This window comes from Monodelphis domestica, chromosome 4 (genome assembly GCF_027887165.1).
Source record: "Monodelphis domestica isolate mMonDom1 chromosome 4, mMonDom1.pri, whole genome shotgun sequence".
Classification (NCBI taxonomy): Eukaryota; Metazoa; Chordata; class Mammalia; order Didelphimorphia; family Didelphidae; genus Monodelphis; species Monodelphis domestica.
In genome coordinates, this window is record NC_077230.1 from 383527087 (window position 1) to 383549002 (window position 21916).

Consider the following 21916-nt stretch of genomic DNA (forward strand, 5'->3'; position numbering starts at 1 on the left):
TGTTTTTTTGCTTGTGCCTCTTGATATGTAAATGTTTTGATATCTATGAAAAAAATTAACTTTTCCATTTAAAAAGGATATTGTGCTGTTCATCCCACCAGGCAGGCCCCTGCCTGCCTTTTCAGAAATCCTTTGATAAAAAGAGATCTTTAGGGTGTTCCCCAAATTGTAACATCAGAATCCCACTGTTAGACAGTGGAAAAGCCACCCATTTGGAGGCAGAATTGCTGGGGGCAATTCCTGGTAGAGGCAAGTCCTGCCTCTACCAATAACTTAAGTGGGAGTTAATTGGGCAAGACAATTTAGTACCTTGTCTCTCACTTTGTACTTCCATTTCCATGAAATGCCTCTATCACCATTTTTCCAATAAGGATAACTTAGAAGTAACAAGTGATCATCCAGTAGAAAAAGTCCTGGACAAAAAGACTACTAGGTGTACCTCTAATAATGACCACATGCCATTACAGAAGGTCCTTGAGCCCCTCAGGTTCTTGTTTATAAAATGGTGTTGATAATTATTTACATTGCTGTAGTGCTTTGGAATGTATAAAACAATTTCTCTAACTGTACTTTTTTTAATACCTTTATCTTCAGTCTTAGAATAGATGCTGTGTACTGGTTCCAAGGCAGAAGAGTGGTAAGGGCTAGGCAATAGGGGTTAAGAGACTTGCCCAGGCTCATACAGTCAAGATGTGTCCAAGGTCCCATTTGAACCCAGAATTTCCCATCTCTAGACCTTGCTCTCACAGTTCCCTGAGCTACCTAACTGCCCCTTCTAGCTGCACTTTGAGGAAATGAGTGCCAGTAATATTGTTCCCATTTTAAAGGTGAGGAAAGTAAGGCTCAATGAAGGACTTAGAGAACTACAGAGTTAGAAGGGACCTCAGCAGCCTTGCCTAACCAGGAATCCTCACTACAATATACAGAATAAAGGCTTATTCAATTGTTGTTTAAAGACCTGGTATGTAGAAGGTCCTTTCCTAAAAATAATAAACAGTATATAATTAAAACCATCAACAAGTATCATCTGCAATGGGGATAAATTAGAAGCCTCAATAAGATCAGGAGTGAAACAAGGATGCCCATTATGACCTCAATTATTTAACATTGTACTAGAAACAATAGCAGTAGCAATTAGAAAAGAAAAAGAAATTGAAGGCATTAAAATAGGCAATGAGGAGACCAAACTATCACTCTTTGAGAATGATATGATGGTCTGCTTAAAGAATCCTAGAGAATCAACCAAAAAGCATGTCGAAATAATCAACAACTTTAGCAAAGTCGCAGGATACTAAATAAACCCACATTAAGTCATCAGCATTTCTATATATCTCCAACACATCCTGGCAGCAAGAGTTACAAAGAGAAATTCCATTTAAAATCACCCTAGACAATATAAAATAGTTGGGAATCGCTTTGCCAAGACAAATATAGGAATTATACAAATATAACTACAAAACACTTTCCACACAATTAAAACTAGATCTAAACAATTGGAAAAACATGAATTGCTCATGGGTAGGATGAGTTAACATAATAATAATGATAATCATACCCAAACTTATTTACTTATTCAGTGCTATACCTATCAAACTACCAAGAAACTTTTTTACTAAATTAGAAAAAACTATAACAAAGTTTATTTGGAAGAACAGAAGATCAAGAATATGAAGAGTAATAATGAAAAAAATAATGAAAATGTGAAGGAGGGGGGCCTAGCAGTACCAGATCTCAAACTATACTATAAAGCAGTGGTCATCAAAACCATATGGTACTAGTTAAGAGACAGAAGAGAGGATCAGTGGAATAGACTTGGGGTAAGTAACCTCAGCAAGACAGTCTATGACAAACCAGAAGATCCCAGCTTTTGGGTCAAAAATCCACTATTTGACAAAAACTCCTGGTAAAATTGGAAAACAGTATGGGAGAGATTAGTTTTAAATCACCGTCTCACACCCTATACCAAGATAAACTCAGAATGGGTGAATGACTTGAATATAAAGAAGAAAACTTTAAATTAGGTGAACACAGAACAGTACACTTGTCAGATCTTTGGGGAAGGAAAGATTTCAAGATCAAGCAAGAGTTAGAAAAAATTACAAAATGTAAAATAAATAATTTTGATTACATTAAATTAAAAAGTTTTTGTACAAACAAAACAAATGCAATCAAAATTAGAAGGGAAGCAACAAATTGAGAAACAATCTTTATAACAAAAACCTCCAACAAAGGTCTAATTACTCAAATTTAGGAGGAGCTAAATCAATTGTACAAAAAACCAAGCCATTCTCCAATTGATAAATGGGCAAGGGATGTGAATAGGCAATTTTCAGATAAAGAAATCAAAACTATGAATAAGCACATGAAAAAGTGTTCTAAATTACTCTTGATTAGAGAAATGCAAATTAAAACACCACTGAAATACCACTTCATCTATATCGTATTAGCCAATATGACAGTTAGGGAAAGTGATAAATGTTGGAGGGGATGTGGCAAAATTGGGACACTAATGTATTGTTGGTGGAGTTATGAACTATTCCAGCCATTTTGGAGGGCAATTTGGAACTATGCCCAAAGGGCAATAAAAGTCTGTCTCCCTTTTGATTCCCTTTGACCCAGCCATAGCACTGCTAGGTTTACACCCCAAAGAGAAAATAAGGAAAAAGATTAGTACAAGAATATTCATAGCTGCACTCTTTGCGGTAGCAAAAAACTGGAAAATGAGGGGATGCTCTTTGATTGGGGAATGGCTGAACAAACTGTGGTATCTGTTGGTGATGGAATACTATCATGCTAAAAGGAATAAAGAACTGGAGGAATTCCATGTGAACTGGAAGGACCTCCAGGAGGTGATGCAGAGTGAAAGGAGCAGAACCAGGAGAACATTGTATACAGAGATGGATACAATGTGGCACAATTGAATGGAATGGACTTCTCTATAACCAGCAATGCAATGACCCAGGATTCATAAGAAAGAACACTATCCACATCCAGAGGAAGAACTGTGGGAGCAGAAACACAGAAGAAAAACAATTACTTGATCACATGGTTTGATGGGTATATGATTGGGGATGTAGACTCTAAATGATCACCCTGGTGCAAATATTAATAATAAGGAAATAGGTCTTGATCAATGACACATGTAAAATCCAGTGGAATTGCTTATTGACTATGGGAGGGAGGGGGGGAAGGAGGGGAGGGAAAGAAAATTAATCTTGTAACCATGGAAAATTTTTCTTGATTAATCAATAAAATTAAATTAAAAAAAAATACTTTTAAATAAAAAATTAAAAGACCTGGTATAGGAGAACTCACCTCCCAAAGGACTTCTCCAATGTCACACAACAAATAAGGGTTCAAATTAGGAATTCTGAAGATCCTGCCCTGTCCTGCCTATCTCACAAAAAGTATCAACAGGTCCGAATAACATAATGCTACCCTTAAATTCCTTCCCCTCTCTATGCCTCAAACTTTTCAAACCTATATGTGCTTTACAAATTATAATATAGCGGGGGCAGCTGGGTAGCTCAGTGGATTGAGAACCAGGACTAGAGACGGGAGGTCCTAGGTTCAAATCCGGCCTCAGGCACTTCCCAGCTGTGTGACCCTGGGCAAGTCACTTGACCCCCATTGCCTGGCCCTTACCACTCTTCTGCCTTGGAGCCAAATACACAGTATTGACTCCAAGACGGAAGGTAAGGGTTTAAAAAAAAAAATAAAACAAATTATAATATAGCTAGGTGACTCAATCAGAAGATCCTGGGATTCAAATTTGGCTTCAGATACTTTCTAGCCATGTGATCCAGGGCAAGTCACTTAACTTCAATTGCCCAGCTCTTGCCTTTCTTCTTCCTTGGAAGTAATGCTTAGTAGTACTGGTTCTAAGAAGAAAGTATATTGTGTGTACATTATTTCTGGACAGCCAGTTATTAAACATTTACTAGAACATGCCTTGTCTGTAATGTGTGTAAATGCAAATATATATATAGACTATCTATGTATTATATATTATACATATATACTACAAAAAGAACATATTTAACATATTAAGATATAATCATTTTATTAAAAAATCATCTTGTAGAACAAAAGAAAAACACTCAGTCTGCATGACTTACTAGCATTTATTTAGAGCTTTAAGGGTTTCAAAAGCCTTCCCAAATCATCACACATGATTCTCCCAGCAATTCTGTGAAGTAGCCATTATTAGTGTCAACATGGAAATATAGAAATCCCCAGTTTACTTAGTTTAAAGGTAAAAACCCCAGGTTTTGAGGAGAGGTTTCCCCCTGAGGAAAGGTCCCAGGCTTCACCAGACAATGGACATCCACTTCAGGTAGGAGGCAGATCCCATTCTCTCCAGAAGCCTTTCTCAGTATATCACACCCTCCTTACTGAGGATCGAACTGGGGACCTTCAGCTTGCAAGACTGATGAGCTACCAAGTGGCCAAAGCTGAAGTGGATGTCTATTTGTCTGGTGAAGTGGGACCTTCCCTCAGGGGGAAACCACTCGTGACAAGGTCAAAACCTGGGGTTTATACCTTTAATTAAACTAAGTAAACTGGGGATTTCTAGATTTCCATGTTGACATTAGTAATTGATTTTTTTTAACCCTTACCTTCCATCTTAGAATCTAGAAGTCCCCAAACTTGTAGCTTAGAGGGATTTGGTGATCCCCAGTTTTTTTAGTTTGGAGGTAGAAACCCCAGGTTTAGACCTTGTCACAGGAGAGTTCCTCCCTGAGGGAAAGTCCTGCTTCACTACCTCTTATTACACTAACAATAGACTTTAAGATGTCTAGTGACTCTCCTTGTCTCCAGAAGCCTCTTCCCAGTATATCACCCCTCCTTCCAAATCTTAAAGTCTATTGTTAGTCTGAGATCTTGTGTTAGATGAAAAAACACAGAACTATTAAATCATCAGAAAAACCACATCTTTAATCAGGAGAGGGATAGTGTTAAATATTCAGCCACCACACTGAGACAGAGCCAAAGGCCCTGGCACTCTGGCTACCCCATCCCTTGGTTTGCCAACCGAGCTAGATTGATAGCTCTGAGGAAATGAAATAATTTGGAGAATTTATATACCTTTTGGGGAATGGAGGGACAGGGAAATATGATTGATTGATTTTACCATGGCTACGATGAAATGGGAGAGTTTCAAAGGACACATTGGCTTGGGAAGGAACTATAGCCAGAGGCAAGGGTGTCAGGGAGTGGACTCTTCTTAAGGGATACTAAAAGGGTGGTCCCTGCCCAGGGGTTGATCTTTTTGTGAAGGATCTCTGATACCATAGGGTAGACTACTAAAAAAAATATAGTATTTAGCATTTGTTTAAACCCCCCACACACACTGGTATTATCATTTACTTTAGGATCTATTATTCTATCTGAAACTGGCAGAATCTTTGACCTCCCCAGAGGCAAACTCTCCTGGGACAAAAGGGCAAACTTGGAGTCTCCATCTTTCAAGCTAACTAAATTTGGAGTTGCTAGATTCCAAATAAACACAGATTTGGGGGTCCCCCAGATTACAAATTGGCACACCGAATGCCAGGCAATCTTCAGGTTACAGTAGACTGAAAAGTATTCTAAATTTTCATTGCTCCCAAGAATCTCCTTTTTTCTCACCATTCAAAAGGAAACAGAGTCAAGAAAGAAACATGAACCACAGAAAGCATCTCTGTAACTGGTTTTTTTGTTGTTGTTGTTTGTTTTTTTTCCCCCAGCTAAGGCTGAAGTCTCCCTAGGAGTCTCCCTCTTCCACCTAATTCTCAGTGCTTGAAAGTGCTTTACAAACATCCTGTGATCCTAACAACAACCTTGGGAGGAATGACCTATTATTACTCCTTTTTTTTTCCCCAGAAAAGGAGACTGAGGGGCAGCTAGGTGGTTAGGTGCATTGAGAGCAGGCCTAGAGACAGGAGGTCCTGGGTTCAAATGTGACCTCAGACACTTCCTAGCTAGGTGATCCCGGGGAATCACTTAATCCCCACCACCCTTGCCTAGTCCCTACCTCTCTACAGCTTTGGAACCAATACACAGTATTGGCTCTAAAACAGAAGGTAAAAAAAAAAATGCTTTGCCCAGGGTCCCAGGGGATAATCTCTTTTACTTAATGCTTTAAGATTTCCAAAATCCTTCCCTAACTTCATCCCCTAACGGGTAAGGATTACTCAGCCTCCTTTTAGATATGAAGAAACCAACTGAGAGATTATGGTTTGCCACTTGGCTAGTAAGAGCTTGATATAGAATTCAATCTCAGGTGAGCGAGACTCTGACTTTGGGAGGCAACTTCGTTCTTAGCATAACCCTTGTTAACTTGGAAAAGAACCAGAACCACTTAAATAGTTAGAAAAACCAAGTCTTTAATCCGGAAAAGGCCGCTACACAGAGCTCAGCGCCAAGAACTTGGAACTCTGGGGACATATCCCCACCATATAATTTGGGGAACTTGTATACCTCCTGGGGAACTGGGGACTGGGGAGTATGATTGATTGACTTTACAAATGGCTACAAAGAAATGAAGAGTTCTATACAGGATGATCAGGGAGAGGCTGATGCTTTACCGTGGCTACAAAAGGGAAGGATGTAATTAAAGGCTGGGCTAGGGGGATAGGACTTTGATACAAAGTACCAGGACCCTCAAGTACTTTCAGGTCTTTTAGTAGTCTGAAACTCCTGAGTCTGAGATCACCCTCCCGAATTCTCTTGGGACAAAAGGGCAAATTTGGGGGTCTAGACTTCAAGTTGCTACAAACTTGAGGTTTCCAGATTTCAAGTTGACACCCTCAGTTTTGTCCTTGTCTCCTGAGCCTGGTTCCAGTCTTCTCTGGGCTCAAGCGGGTTCAAGGCGAAAAGTTCCGCCATCGGGGAAGGGGAGGGGGGAGCCTGAGAGCAGGGGCGGGATCTCCCCTGTGAATAAGAGGCCGTCTGGTCCGCAGTCGGACAGCCAAAGAAGCCATGGCGGTAGCTGTCCAGCTCCTGCCCCTGATCTTGCTGGTGGCTTCGGCCCTGGCGAGCTACATTCCTAGCCAAACGCCACGCTACACCCCGGATTGGGAAAGCCTAGACGCCCGGCCGCTCCCCGCCTGGTTTGACGAGGCCAAATTCGGTGTGTTTGTGCACTGGGGAGTGTACTCTGTGCCTGCCTGGGGCGAATGATTCTGGTATTACTGGAAGGACCGCAAAGACCCAGATGCCGAAGCTTTTATGCGCAACAACTACCCTCCCGGCTTCTCCTACGCCGACTTCGGCCCCCTGTTCCAAGCTAAATTCTACGACCCCAAAAAGTGGGCGGAAATCTTCAAGGCGGCCGGAGCCAGGTGAGACCAGCTGAGGCCGGCCTCACCCCACTATGCGGATGAGGAAATCGAGTCCCAGAGATGGGGGAGGGAGAGGCGGGACGGGACTTGACCCAGGGTCGCCGAATTCCAACTCAGGTTTAGCCAGAGCAGCGCCACTAAATTGTACTCCCTGCCACCCGTAGAATTACTGGGAAGGGGAGGGAGTTTCTGAACAGTCCACCCCGGACTTCTGTGTGCACTTATATTGAAGTGGTTCACTTCATAAAGCCAGTTTGGACACACACTAGTCCAATTAATGGAGCCAATATTCATTTAAGACTCTATTGGCCAATAATACGTATCTAACTGGCCAGGGCAACCTTCCTATTGAAAGTACAATGCAGTCTTGATAGGGTGCAAGATGCAAAGCAAGCAATGTTCATTATGAGGCATAACTTTGATGGAGCAAGCAACCTTATCCTCTAGCTAGAAGCTATATTGGTCAGTGGCGTGGGGGACGGGGCATTCCTTGTATATCTTATCCCAGCTATCCCCACTAAGGGAGTTCCTTTCTCATGGATTCTAACTATTCTGAGCTGGCTGACCTTCCCAGGCAAGCTTATTTCTGAATTCTACTTTCCCAGGGAAAAACCGATTTTTCTGGTCAATGACTTAGTTTACCTCGCTTCAATATGTATGACTTTATAGATTTCATTTCTTTGCTGATATCTCTTTTATCCTAGTCTTATCCCCCTGTTACAAATGTGAGGAATTGAACTGAGGGAGTTTAAGTTTCTTCCCCACTCTGAATGCCCAGCATTTGTCTGGTACATAATAGATGCTTAATACAGGTTTATTGACAGGCTTACCTAGGGTCATAAAGTATCTAGATTTGACTTAAGTCTTTCTGACTACACAAACTAGGATGGTTCCTATTCACTATTTTATGTCCCTGTGGCAAGAAGCTTCTAATAGGAAAGGACTTGCTATGAATTAGAATACAAACACCTTGCCAGTAGAAAATGTTTCATTGATTATATTTGCACCCAAAAAAATCCATACCTGGTAGTTTGGACCAGTGGCAATATGCATGCCTTTTTTTTTTTAATAAACCCTTATGTTCTGTCTTCATATCAATTTTAAGATAGAAGGGCCACCTGAGGCAGGCAGGCAGGTTGTGACTTGCCCAGGGTATCTCTGCCAAGAATTGTGTGTGCTCTTCTGGGGCCATACTTTCTTCAATTAAAAGAATGAGTTCTGGTTAGACTTAGGTGTGTCACCTTGGCCAAATCATTTAACTTCTTTCCTGGATTTCACTTTCCTTATCCATTAAATGAAGGGGTTGGACTAGATGGTGTCCCACTACCCTTAAGAGTTCTCCATATACCTCTTTTGTATATAGGTTTTGGAACATTGTCTCCCTGATTAAATTGAAAGCTCCTTACTGTAGGGACTGTGGTACACTTAAGAAAAATTTTGTTGCCCTGAATCAACAAGTATATATTCAACTCTTGTACTGAGTAGCTGGATGCTGTGCCTCAGTCCTAGGGATGTAGTTATAGGGCAGCTAATGTGTAGTTCAGGTAGATCCTCCTGAACTTTAGTAAATTCATTTTACTCAATATATGTCATCTTATTTCCCTGAATATTTCCAAAACAGTGGATTAGTTCTAGCATTTCCCAGGAAAGTTAGGGGTGTAACAAGGGAATCACTTTAAAAGACTGATATATATTAATTTAAGGTCGCCAAGGAATCAGCTATGTAATTCCTAAATGAAAAACTCAAGTCAGCCGTCAGCCTTTTTTGGAGTTTAATTACAATAGGAGTAAGAAGGGAATTAGAGATAGAGAGAGAGAAAAAGGGAGAGAAGGGAATAGGGCTTAAATACCCCTTCTGTTTAGGCTGGGCCAAAAGGCCCAAGCCCTTAGATAGCTGGGGCAAAGAAAAGAGATCAGTCCCTATTACTCACGTGTCCAAAATGGAGAAACAGTCTCAGAGGCCCCCACCTTCAGCTTCCTTCAGAGCAAGCCTTCTCAGAGCCCAGGAACCACACCGACCAAAACCTCAACCACCCCCCCGAGTCTTCAGACCCCCTATCTTTAAGGAAACCCTCCAAGTTGCCTCCCCTCAGTCCTCACATCTACCAATCACTGTTCATCAATTTCCCTGTCAATGGAGGCTCTAGCTTAACCCAGGACCGCCCAGAGGTTTCTCACTTTTGCACATGTCTGTTGAAGGTCATATTTTCAAATGATTAAATCTTTACTCCTTTGCTACAGCCCTTTCTAAATCCTGTTAACTTGAGTAGGGTAGAGATTGGAATAATTAAATTTTGATCTAGGCTGCAGCCCTTACTCAATCCTATTAGGACTGAATAGGGTGGAGATTTATTCCAAGTATCTCCATTGTATCAATTCTAAAATCAATCAAGACTCAAAGAAATTCCTGTTCTATGCTCAAGCATAGGTCAAAGTCCTTTCCATTGTTCAGCAAAGGGTTTCTATCCTAAAGTAATCTTAAGAAGGGAAGAGGAGGAACCTCCCATGCCAATGGGGTTCCCATTCCAATAGACTATCAGTAAGAAATTTTCCAAGTATGAAATATCCCAATGGTGAAATTTCCAACATTTATAAGTCTAAGGAAATTTGAGGTTTACAGGGGAATGACCTCCTGGACTACTTTTGTTACTTAGAACCTTAAAAACATTTTGGATGGGATGTACCTTGGCTTCCCTTAGTCTTTTGTCCAGCCTATAAATCTGAAATGAGCATAAATCTTTAATTGAAGGAACCTCCGGAATCATCTAGTCCAATTCTTTTTCCAACCCCTCACAGCTGAGTGAATCAGATGATACTTCTGAGTCTCCAGTTCTGTGATTGTGATTGGGTGGTTGCTTGTCATGTCCTTCCATTCATTATTTTCCTCCCCAAAATATCCATCTAAACCAGGACACTTTTCACACACCTTTCTGAGCTAACGTAAAATTAGAATTTTAATTGAGTTGGTTGGGGCAGAGGTTAATTGACCTTCCTAAGATTACTAAGGTAGTAAGTAGCAAACCTGGCATTTGCATCCCAGGAATTAACTCCAAAGGTCACCATATTCTGTCACCTCTTCTCTTCTCCTGAGAGGCAGCATTACCTAGTGGATGACAGGAAGACTTAATTTCCCCAGAAGCCTAGGATTCAATCTTATGTCCCACATTTGCTTAGCTCTGTGTCCATTGACAGACAATTCAGTTAATCTCTTTGTGCTTCAGTTTCTTCTGTAAAATAGGATGAAATTTAATAGCATTCATTTCACAGGTTTATTGTGAGACTCAAAGGAGAAAACGTGTATAAACTTTTGACAAGCTTTTATACATTTTATAAAAACATTTATAGTTGTTATTTTCACATAGGTTAAGAAAAGGGATTATTTATCCTTTATTCTGTCCTGGACCTCTTGGCAAATTGGGTGAAGCCTGTGACCCACATCTCAGAATCAGGTTTTCAAAGTCCTTAAGGCCAGAGAAGAGGCAGCTGTTTTACTGGTGACCTCTGCCTTTGTTCCTATTTAATTTACTTCTTTTCTTAAGTACCCCATCTTGTGCCAGGTCCTGGGGATACAGAGGCAAAAATGGAAGAGATCCTCACCCTCTGGAGCTTTCATTTCACTGAGACTGTATGGAAAAAGATGAGTAAATGCTAGAGAATGTAAACAGGAAGAAAGCTTTTAACAGCATGATTTTGCTTTCCACAGGTATGTGGTTCTGACCTCCAAGCATCATGAAGGCTACACAAACTGGCCCAGTCCTACATCTTGGAACTGGAATTCTATGGATGTAGGGCCCCACCGGGATCTGGTGGGAGAATTGGGACCTCACCTTCGAGAGAAGTAAGTGGGTCTGGTGTAGCTCAGAGCTCTTGACTCCCCTTCCTTCCCCCTCTGCTTTCTGAAGTGACTAGAGACTAGTTCCATTGCCTCTGAGCTTTGTTCTGTCCTGGCTCTGCTAGTCTGAGGTTTAGCAGCTGGCCTGAAGCCTAGCATGACCAGGCTACAGGTGGCAATTGGCTGGTGAATAGAAACTGCCCACAGAGATCAGTGTCTGTGTCAGCCTAGGAAACCATCCATTGATCTGGGAGTTTCCCTGGTCCTGGGGAGGTGTTTGGAAGGTTAGATATGTCAGCTAAAGTGGCTAATGCAACCTTGGGTAGAATGGGCTGCTTTCCACAGGGTGAACCTACTCTCCTTCCTTAAAGGTCTTCTAGCAGAGGCTAGATGATCACTTGTTGACTGTATAAGAGCAGAAGGGATTATTCTTCATGGGTGGATCAGATGATGCTGAATATCCCTTCTGAATGTGAATCTCCAATTCTGATTGGGTGATTGCCTGTCACATGTCCTCCTGAGTGGGATAAAAATGACCATCCACTCAAATTACAAATTACGAACCTGGAGTCAGCATAGAATAGTCTTTATTCTTCCTCAGTAGATGCCCTATTGGCAAATGCCAATGCCTTGGCACAGATACAAGCATTATAAAAAAGTTCCTTATGCAAGGCACTCCATTGTGTGGGGCCAGGACTCAATATCTAGGTCTGAAGTTTACCTCCATCAGAAAACAAGATACATAGTGTGAGTTCATCATGAGCTCTCCCACTAGGGAGGGGGAAGGTTATGGGAAGGTTATGTCCTCTGGAGTGACTCCTGGCTCTTCTAAAGGTATGAGGAGATAAGGAGGCAAGATAGCTGAAGGGTTTTCATCCTGGAAGTGAGATAAGAGATTTCCCAACTCCCTGGGCTTGTGACAAAAATGGCATGTCCTTGAGGTCTTATTCTCCAAGCCTGAAAAGCAGGCTTTCATTCCCAATGGGGAGGTAGGATGGATGTTTACCTTGAGAAGAGCATATTAATTCTTTTTTATTCCCCACAGCTCCATTATATTCCTCCTACCTAAACCAGGACACTTTCACCCTACACTTGCCAGCACCTGTCTTCTGAGCTTAAAAAAAAAATTAAAATTTGAGTTTATGAAGTGGGCCAAGTGAATTCAAGTGCTGTAGTTTCTTTCTGAGTTTGAGTATCTGCCCCACATAGCATTTTGCTTTTTATGCATTTCTGTCTGACTCTTTGTGATCTCATTTGGGATTTTCTTGGCAAAGATCCTGGAGAAGCTGCTATTTCCTTCTCCAGCTCATTTTCCAGATGAGGAAACTGAGGCAAAAAGGGTTAAGTGACTTGCCCAGGGCCACAGAGCTAGGAAGTATCCAAGGCTGAAAATGAACTCAGGTCTTCCTGACTTCAGGCCTGGTGCTCTACCCACTGCACACCTAGATGCCCACCCACAATATGTTTCCTTCTGAGTTTGATTAAGTGCTGTCCAATAGCATTAGAAACCTCCAGCTTAGATGGGAGTCTAATATCAGTGGTTCTCAAACCTTTTGGCTTCAGGACCCATTTACACTCTTGTAAATTACTAAAGACCCCTTCACTTTTTCTTACTTCATTAGAAATTAAAATATTTTAGTATCATTAAAATAGTTAATGACCTTATAGATACCCCAGAAACAGAGTTGGGGTTGGAGAGTGACACCGAATCCCAAATACTTGAGTTATTTAAACTAATGGAAGGCAGGAACTATCTACAGAAAATTCTCTAGAATAGAGGCTGCATTTCTGGAAATAATTTATTAAATAAGGAATAGAAGAATTTTTCTTAAAGCTCTATGGTAAGATTTTACACGGAGTTGAAATGGAATGCTGGAGAAAGCAGGGTGACAGACAGGGGCAGTTGGAATGTACGGGGGCAGGAGGAGTCAGTCCTAAAGCCTGAAATGCCTCCCTACCTGCCAGCTACACCTGAAGACATTTACTGATTCTTTAATATTAGATACAGCATAGGAGAGCAAGAAGATAGATAAGGTTTCCAGACCAGTCCCAACTGTTGGCCACAGCCAAAGGACCTACCTTCAGCCTGTGCTTTTAGCTTAGGGAACCCCTATTTGACCTCTTCCCTGATCTCCTCCTTGTTGTCCTGTTCAATAAATATTTCATTTGAGTAAGCAGTCAGATAAATCTCAAGAAAGCAAAAGGAAGAGGGTGAAGGGACAGTTCTAGTAGATTCAGGTTATGACAAACCCTGAATCAAAAGCCATTACTGTCTCTCTGACAGGAGTCATGATTGAAAGGACATCGAGGGCTGTGTGACCCTGGGCAAGTCACTTGACCCCCATTGCCTAGCCCATACCACTCTTCTGCCTTGGAGCCAATACACAGCATTGACTCCAAGACGGAAGGTAAGGGTTTAAGAAAAAAAAAGAAAGGACATCGAGGGGTGCTAGGCATTTTCCAAAGACCTAGCAAAATGTCTGTACCCAGCCCCAGTGGTGTTTCTATTTAGACTTCTGTTTCCCCTTTTCCGTCAAGTTTCCTGTATGGCTAGAGTAACCCTTGGCCCTCTAGGAAGGGAGAGTCACTCCAGCTAGTCAGCTCACAAACTCAGGACCTGACTAGTCAATTATTTGGCATCCTTAGGAGTTTCCATGTTCCCTGTAAGCACTAAATGTAAAGAAATTAACTGGAAAGAAATGAGATATTGGGAAGAGAGTTGAGTACAGTCCTTAGGAAAGAGGCATAGAAAGAGGCCTTTAGTTGGAAAAAACATGCCCTAATTTGTGGTCCCAATTGACTCCATCTCCATAGAGATACCTGTGAAAGGTAAATAAACCTTTTTTTAAACCTTTACCTTCTGTCTTAGAATCAATACTGTGTATTGGTTCCAATGCAAAAGACCTGTAAAGGGAAACCAATGGGAGTTAAGTGACTTGCTGAGGAAAATGTAAGGCTAAACTTGAACCCAGTACCTCTCCTCTAGGCCTGGCTCTCAATGTACTATGTGCCATCTAGCTGCATCTCCTTAGCACTCCCTACCTCCTCCCTCCCCAAGTATTACTTCTAATTGTATTCTCTAATGGCATCCCTGTAATGATGCAGATCTCAGCACATCCTCTGTAGCTGACCTTCACCCAAGGCTGTCCACCCAATGTGCTAGGGCCCTTTAATGAGAGAAAAAGAGCATTTAGTTTGTCTATTGGTTATTCTTGGGACTTGCCACATGCTGATCCCATCAGGTCTTTTAACTCCTCTATTTCTTTAGTGAGATCCTTTAAGCCATTTCTCCTTGGAAATTCAAGAAAATCCTGCAACAGAATCCTCTAATAAATATTGCTTGTTGATGAATTCAATCCCTCCTGTGAAATTCACTGAGGTGACTATCAGCACTTCAAAGCTACAGATTCTGATTACCCACTTGGCAGCTCCACTCTACCTCATGCACATGTGCAGGTCCTGTGTGTGTTGTTGTTTCTTTAGTGGCCTTTGAAAACACTCTTTGTGAGCCAATTCTGATGGCTGCTTTCTGGTTTTAGGAATATCCATTATGGACTGTACCACTCACTCCTGGAATGGTTTCATCCCTTCTATTTGCTGGACAAGCAAAACAACTTCACAACCCAGAACTTTGTTGCTGCCAAAGTCCTACCAGAACTGATTGATCTTGTGAACAGGTGAGAACCTTGCTGACTTCCGTTTCTTTTTCTCCTCTGTCAAACTGGGTTATTGCCCATCTCATGGACCTTTGTAACTTTAATGGGCTAGAGAAATGGGAGGTGCAGGAAGCTGGTTTTGTTGCTTGAAAAAATATCCTCTATGGATATAGTCATTCCTCTGAGATCTGAGTGCAGCCCTACTAAGGGGTAAGGCCACCAAAGGACCAGTAATTTCTATGGAGTGAGGGCTCCTGCTGCTCTGGGGATGGGTTCAGGGAGTAAGTAGCATTGGAGGCTCAGACTGGGAAATTCCTTGCCTGAGGAATGGTACATGCTTCTTCCCAAGGGCTCGAGGTGGCTGCTGACTGTAAAGATTCCTCCAGCTTGTTACCCTTTGTAAAAAATAGACTCGAATACAGGACTACAATCCCCATGAGCCTTTGCTCCACTTCCCCAGAATGCCTTGTAATCTCACCTGGGCCGAGATCGAGAAGGGATTTGAGTTGATTCAAAGGCTTTTGAAGGGCTTTTGGCTTTTTTTTGGGACTTCCGTTTTGGAGCAGAGGCATCTCTTCCATGATGTGAGGTTATTTTGTCTAGGCCTCTGGCCTAGGCACATGCTTCTTACTTGTATATTCTTAATCTTTAACCTTTAATAAACCTCTAAAAAATATAATACTCCTTGCAGAGAGAAACTAATTTCTACCTGCCTCAGTCTCCCCATCTCCCCTAAATTTTAATCTTTACACCTTCCATGTGTCTTTCAGGTACAAACCTGACCTGATCTGGTCTGATGGAGAATGGGAAGCCCCAGACGCTTACTGGAATTCCACTGAGTTCCTCGCCTGGCTATACAATGAGAGCCCTGTTAAGGTAGGTGACTGGCCAATGACTGGCTGTGACAGTAGAAGGCTGGGGGACCAAATGCATCCCTCCTTCCCCTCCCTGATTTGTCAGGAGAGAATTCTGGATGGAGAAATGAGGAAGGTTTAAAGAAAGCAGGATTCAACTTGTTACTGTGGGGATATTTCATTAGACTTAGAGTAAGAAATTCAAGTTTCTGCATGTTCACATTGTCCTTGGCAGATGGTGAAAATAATTGTTCGCTAGCATGTGGTCTTAGGTGACATAAGACACTTTGTCTGCCCTCATAGAACTTATTGTCTACTAGAAGGAATCAATAACATGCATACGACTATAATACAAGATCATATATCTGACCCATGCATAAGATGGCTCCCACCAGTTGAAGGACAAAGCTAGGAAGGATAGCTAGCCAACCCTCTGGGTGACAAGCTCCAAAAGGATCTTGATAAGGCTAGAGCCCTGGGAGAAATCTAATTAGATGAAGTTAATAGAGATGAATATCAAGTCTTCACTTGGGTACAAAATGTCTACATCACCATTATAGGATGAGAGGAAGGATGAATAGATAGCAATTGTTCTGAAAAGCATCTGGGGATTTCAGTGCATTTATAGGCTTCACTTGAGTCAGCAATGTGGTATGGCAGCCCCCAAACCATATTTTTAAAAAAGCTAATGGGATCTTGGATTGCATTAAGATAGGCTGAGATTCCAGGAACTGGGAGGTTCTCACTACTTGGTCCTCTTCAGACTTTCTCTTTTAGAGTTATTACTAAAACAGGAAATGGGTTTTTTTAAAGGTTATGAATAACCTAGAATGTGGTTATAGCAGGAATTTAGGAAGGATGGTGAAGGGCTGTACTTAGTAAAATAAACTTTTGAATTGTAAAGTAGTCCAAGAAAACCTAATGGATTTGCTTTTGTAGCTGTAGATAAAGGAATCCTTGTGGCTTTATTCCTAGTGACTCAGTTCTACCTTTCTTATTTTAGGATCAGATTGTGGTTAATGATAGATGGGGCAGAGAAGATCTATGTAAACATGGGGGTTACCTTACCTGCCATGACAAGTACAAGCCAGACACTCTTCCAAAACGCAAATGGGAGATGTGCACCACCCTTGATAAAAAAAAAACCTGGGGATATCGGCGAACCATGGAGAGCAATGATGTTATGACTGAACTAGAAATCATTTCGGTAAGAGCTGCTTTGACTTTGATCTTCTGAACCAAGGTGGAGAGGAGGAGATAGTAGGAAGACCTTGAGAGTTAGGAGTCTGATGTCCTTGTCTTAGTTGCATGATCTCTTCCTATGGACCCTTCCAATTCTGATATTCTTCATTCCAAGGGCCCTCCCAACTCTGAAATTCTGGGTTGTTAGGACTCTTCCTGCTCTGACATTCTGAATTCAACAGTCTTCCCATTTCTGATACCATCTTCATGAAACCTTTCCTGATTCCTCCTGTGTCCTCCCTTCCAAATGACCTCTATATATTTATATTCTTGTGTTGTCAGTGCATATCACAGCTGGTACTTGGCACATAGTAGGAATTTGTTTTTATTTTCTGTGGATTTGCTTGAGGTTTGAAAATCCTATGTTCTAAGGATTCTTCTGGACCTGAGTTCTAAAGAACCTCTTGACTATATTATTCTGGTTTCTAAGAGCTCTTAAGAAACAGAAAATAAGCCCAAAGTTGTTTGACTCTTAACTGGGATTTTCAAAACATTTATAAATTTCTGAGCAATGTATCTCAATGTATCATCATTGTTGATAGGGTGGGCACTTCATTGTTTCTTTTTCTTTGTAGTGTTACAAGGGAATCACTTTAAAAGACTGATATATATTAATTTAAGGTCGCCAAGGAATCAGCTATGTAATCCCTAAATGAAAAACTCAAGTCAGCCGTCAGCCTTTTTTGGAGTTTAATTACAATAGGAGCAAGAAAGGAATTAGAGATATATATAGAGAGAAAAGGGAGAGAAGGGAATAGGGCTTAAATACCCCTTCTGTTTAGGCTGGGCCAAAAGGCCCAAGCCCTTAGATAGCTGGGGCAAAGAAAAGAGATCAGTCCCTATTACTCACGTGTCCAAAATGGAGAACAGTCTCAGAGGCCCCCACCTTCAGCTTCCTCCAGAGCAAGCTTCCTCAGAGCCCAGGAACCACACCGACCAAAACTCAATCCTCTCTCCGAGTCTCCAGACCCTCCTATCTTTAAGGACACCATCCAAGTTGCCTCCCCTCAGTCCTCACATCTACCAATCACTCTTCATCAATTTCCCTGTCAATGGAGGCTCTCGCTTAACCCAGGACCGCCCAGAGGTTTCTGGCTTTTGCACATGTCTGTTGAAGGTCATATTTTTCAAATGATTAAATCTTTACTCTTTTGTTACAGCCCTTTCTAAATCCTGTTAACTTGAGTATGGTAGAGATTGGAATAATTAAATTTTGATCTAGGCTGCAGCCCTTACTCAATCCTATTAGGACTGAATAGGGTGGAGATTTATTCCAAGTATCTCCATTGTATCAATTCTAAAATCAATCAAGACTCAAAGAAATTCCTGTTCTATGCTCAAGCATAGGTCAAAGTCCTTTCCATTGTTCAGCAAAAGGTTTCTGTCCTAAAGTAATCTTAAGAAGGGAGGAGAAGGAACCTCCCATGCCAATGGAGTTCCCATTCCAATAGACTATCAGTAAGAAAATTTCCAAGTATGAAATATCCCAATGGTGAAATTTCCAACATTTATAAGTCTAAGGAAATTTGAGGTTTACAGTAGGAACTAATTGAAGTTGTGGCCTATGGAGGCAACTATCTCATTAACGTTGGGCCCACAGCAGATGGAATCATTCCCCCCATATTTGAGGAAAGGCTCCGTTCTGTGGGAAGATGGCTGATGGTCAATGGAGAGGGCATCTATGCTTCCAAACCATGGAGAGTTCAAAAGAACAATGACACCATCAATGTATGGTTAGTTGCCTCCCCCTACATTAGGGGGTCACCAGGTCTATTGTTTCATCCCAGCTGAGGATCTCTCTTATATCCAGACCTGGTTTACTATGCCCCATATCCAGCAGAGGTCCCCTGAGTTCCTCTTCCTAATGAGCCCAGCAAGGTTCAGAAGCTTCCAGATTTCCCTCAGGTTGACCCCTGCTATCCACAGACTCATAAAAGGTTCGGCAAATCCAGGCATTTTGGTCTGATTCTGAGATTCTTAGCTTTTATATGCCATGGACAACTTTAGCCAGTTAGCACAAAAGAAGATACCAAGGATTACAAAGAAAATCAACCATTTTAATGAACATTTTTTTTCCTGTCCAAATTCACACACTACTCTCACTCTGTGGGAGTTGATGGACTCAGGTTCAGAGCCGTGGTTCTAAATGCAAATCCTGGGACCTCAGCCATAGATCTCTCTTTACTTTTGCACCTGAAGCCAGGAGAATAGATAAGAGAACTTCTGCTCTTGATCCAGGACTATTTTCTTTAACTACTGTTTTCCCATGAACAAAACAACTTTGTCCAGTGAAAAGTCCCATTTTTTTTTCATCTTGAATTATAAACCTGAGGATTTACAAAAATGGCAGGAATAGATTTGTAGAGTAGATGTTTACACGGGATTATAACTAGGACAGGGTGACAGACTTTGCCTCAGGGTGCTGAATTTGGAGAATGTTTATAGTACTTGCAATCCCTTTAATGACATTGAAACAATAGACCACAGCAATAACCTAGAATAATTAGATGAAATAGGAAAAGCCAGATGGTAGGCTGGTATGGGAACCTCCCCCATACTACCTTGCCTCCTCCATTTTCAATTTGGGGATTATATCATTCCTTTTGCCACAGGCACAGTTTGTGTTACTTGTTACATGTAAACATTCCCAGTTACTGCTCTGTGTCTGGGAAAGAGTATTCTGAGCTCTTTCTGAATTTGACAAGTCAAAGACCATGTAGGATGAGGTGAGAGTAGAGTGGGAAAGATTGATGACAGTGGTCTTTGATATTTACAGTGTGCTTTAGATGCTTTGTCCTTCTGTAGTGAAAAATAGAATCAGCTCCATTTTCAAATGAAGAAACTGAGGATCAGAGAAGTCCCCAGGAACTGGGGCTCAGAGCCAAGGCTTTTCTTTAAAACTCTTACCTTGTATTTTAGAATCAATACTAAGTATTGGTTCCAAGGCAGAAGTAAGGGCTATGTAGTGGTGGTTAAGTGACTTGCCCAGAGTCATACCACTCAGATGTTTATGCTACCAGCTCCTAAATTCAAAGGGATTTCCTAGGCTCTAGGTAAATAACAGCAACTAAGTCCAAATAATGGACCCATCCATGAGGATGGACTCTGATAGGACAAGGGCTTCCTGGATATTTCATTCTATTTTGGATAAGTCTGTGGTGGCTTCTTCTGCAGGTACACCACAAAGGAATCTGCTGTGTATGCCTTCTTCACCTCATGGCCAAAGGAAGGAGTGCTATTTCTGGCCTCTCCTATACCCACAAATGACACAAAGGTAAGGGAGCTTTCATTCCACACTGGGTTATGGAAAGTGTTCTTTGTTCTTGGAAGCATTAGCCAAATCCAGAAGTCCTCTACAGCAGAAACATTAAAAGTTTTGGGGCTACTTATAATAGAAAATAGGTCTGATGCCACTGTTTTGGTGCCCCTCCCCTGAATTTTTCTCCCATTTCCCATCATGATTCTTGGTTCTCTGGGCTGGAAGGATGTCTTCCATGCACACATTCAGCATTTAGCAAGAACCATTTAGTCTTTTCTAGAGCTTTCAGCATCATTTACAAATTTGTTCTAAGAAATTTTTTTCCCAAAAGATAAGAAAATGATTCATTCCACTTCTTTTCAGACCTCAAGTTTTTTTTAAATGTACTGATTTATAGATTTTATCGATATTCTCTCTGAAAGAGAAAGCAATGCAAAGAGAAATGTAGGTAATATAAGAACAGCATAATTTTTTTTTGCAAGGATGCATACATATATTTTTCAAATTTGAAGATACTTTATTTTAACAATTATGTGATTCTTTTAACCCTTTTTTTTAACCCTTACCTTCCATCTTGGAGTCAATACTGTGTATTGGTTCCATGTCAGGAGAGGGGTAAGGGCTAGGCAATGAGGGCTAAGTGACTTGCCCAGGGTCACACAGCTGGGAAGTGTCTGAGGCCAGATTTTAACCTAGGACCTCCCATCTAGATTGGCTCTCAATCCACTGAGCTACCCAGCTGCCCCTAAAAAAATCTATTTTTTAAAAAGCAAGAATTCATGCTTTTAAGGGCCATACATTCTATCAGGTGAGGCAACTGTGTAACAAATAAGTACATGTGAAATATAGAAAATATCAGTACTGACTCTCCAAAGTCAGTGGAGGGTGTTATGAAATCAGGGTAATGTGAACTGTAAAAAGGAATTGCTACCTAACTAAAATTTAGAGATCAAGAAGAGTTCTCCTAGCTTGGCTTAATCACCTGGCTAGAAAATATTGGAACCAAAACTAAGTCTCTTGACCTTTCTCTAGTATATTACTGTGGAAGATGAGAGATGGGATAATGGATAAAGAACAGACTTAAAGAGCCAGAAATAACTGAATTTGAATCCTGCTTTGGACAGAACTTTCTTTATGATGTTCAGCCTCAGTTCCCTTATCTGGAAAATAGTGAAATGGGGATAATAGGACCTTGATAGTTCTGAGGATTAAATTAATAGCATATAGCATACTCTGCAGGTATAATAGCTAATGAATTCTAGCTGATAGCTCTTTAGGCAGCACAGTTTTATGTGTAGATGATTATGATTCTAGGAACACCCATTAACTTAACTGTATGGCCTTGGTCAGATGACTTCCCTCTCTGAAGCTCAATCTGATCAAAGCCTCTCTGAGGAGAATGGACCAGAACATGTCCTTCCCACTCTTTCAAAGTCTTAGAACTGATAACATAGAATGGTCATGTCAAATCTTATCTTTTTTTTTAATCATTCCTTTTCTTTCATTTCCTTTTTCTTTCTAGGTGACAATGTTGGGGGAAACCCAGGTGTGGTCAGGAGACACAGGAGTTGAAGGCATCTCTGTTTCCCTGCTTCCATACTCTCCAAGCATTGCAGATATGAAAATCTGGGTTCTCAGACTAGAGAATGTGCAATGAGGCATCACACCAATGTCTCTGATTCTTTACCATTTTGACTTCCTTCTAAAACATGAACATTGCAATAAATTGACTTCATTATTTAGCCCAA

General features: G+C 41.2%; 1 pseudogene; it reads left to right on the top strand.

The window, feature by feature from the left end:
• Positions 1-6963: 6963 nt before the first annotated feature.
• On the top strand, positions 6964-21916 carry LOC100010883 (tissue alpha-L-fucosidase-like; annotated as a pseudogene).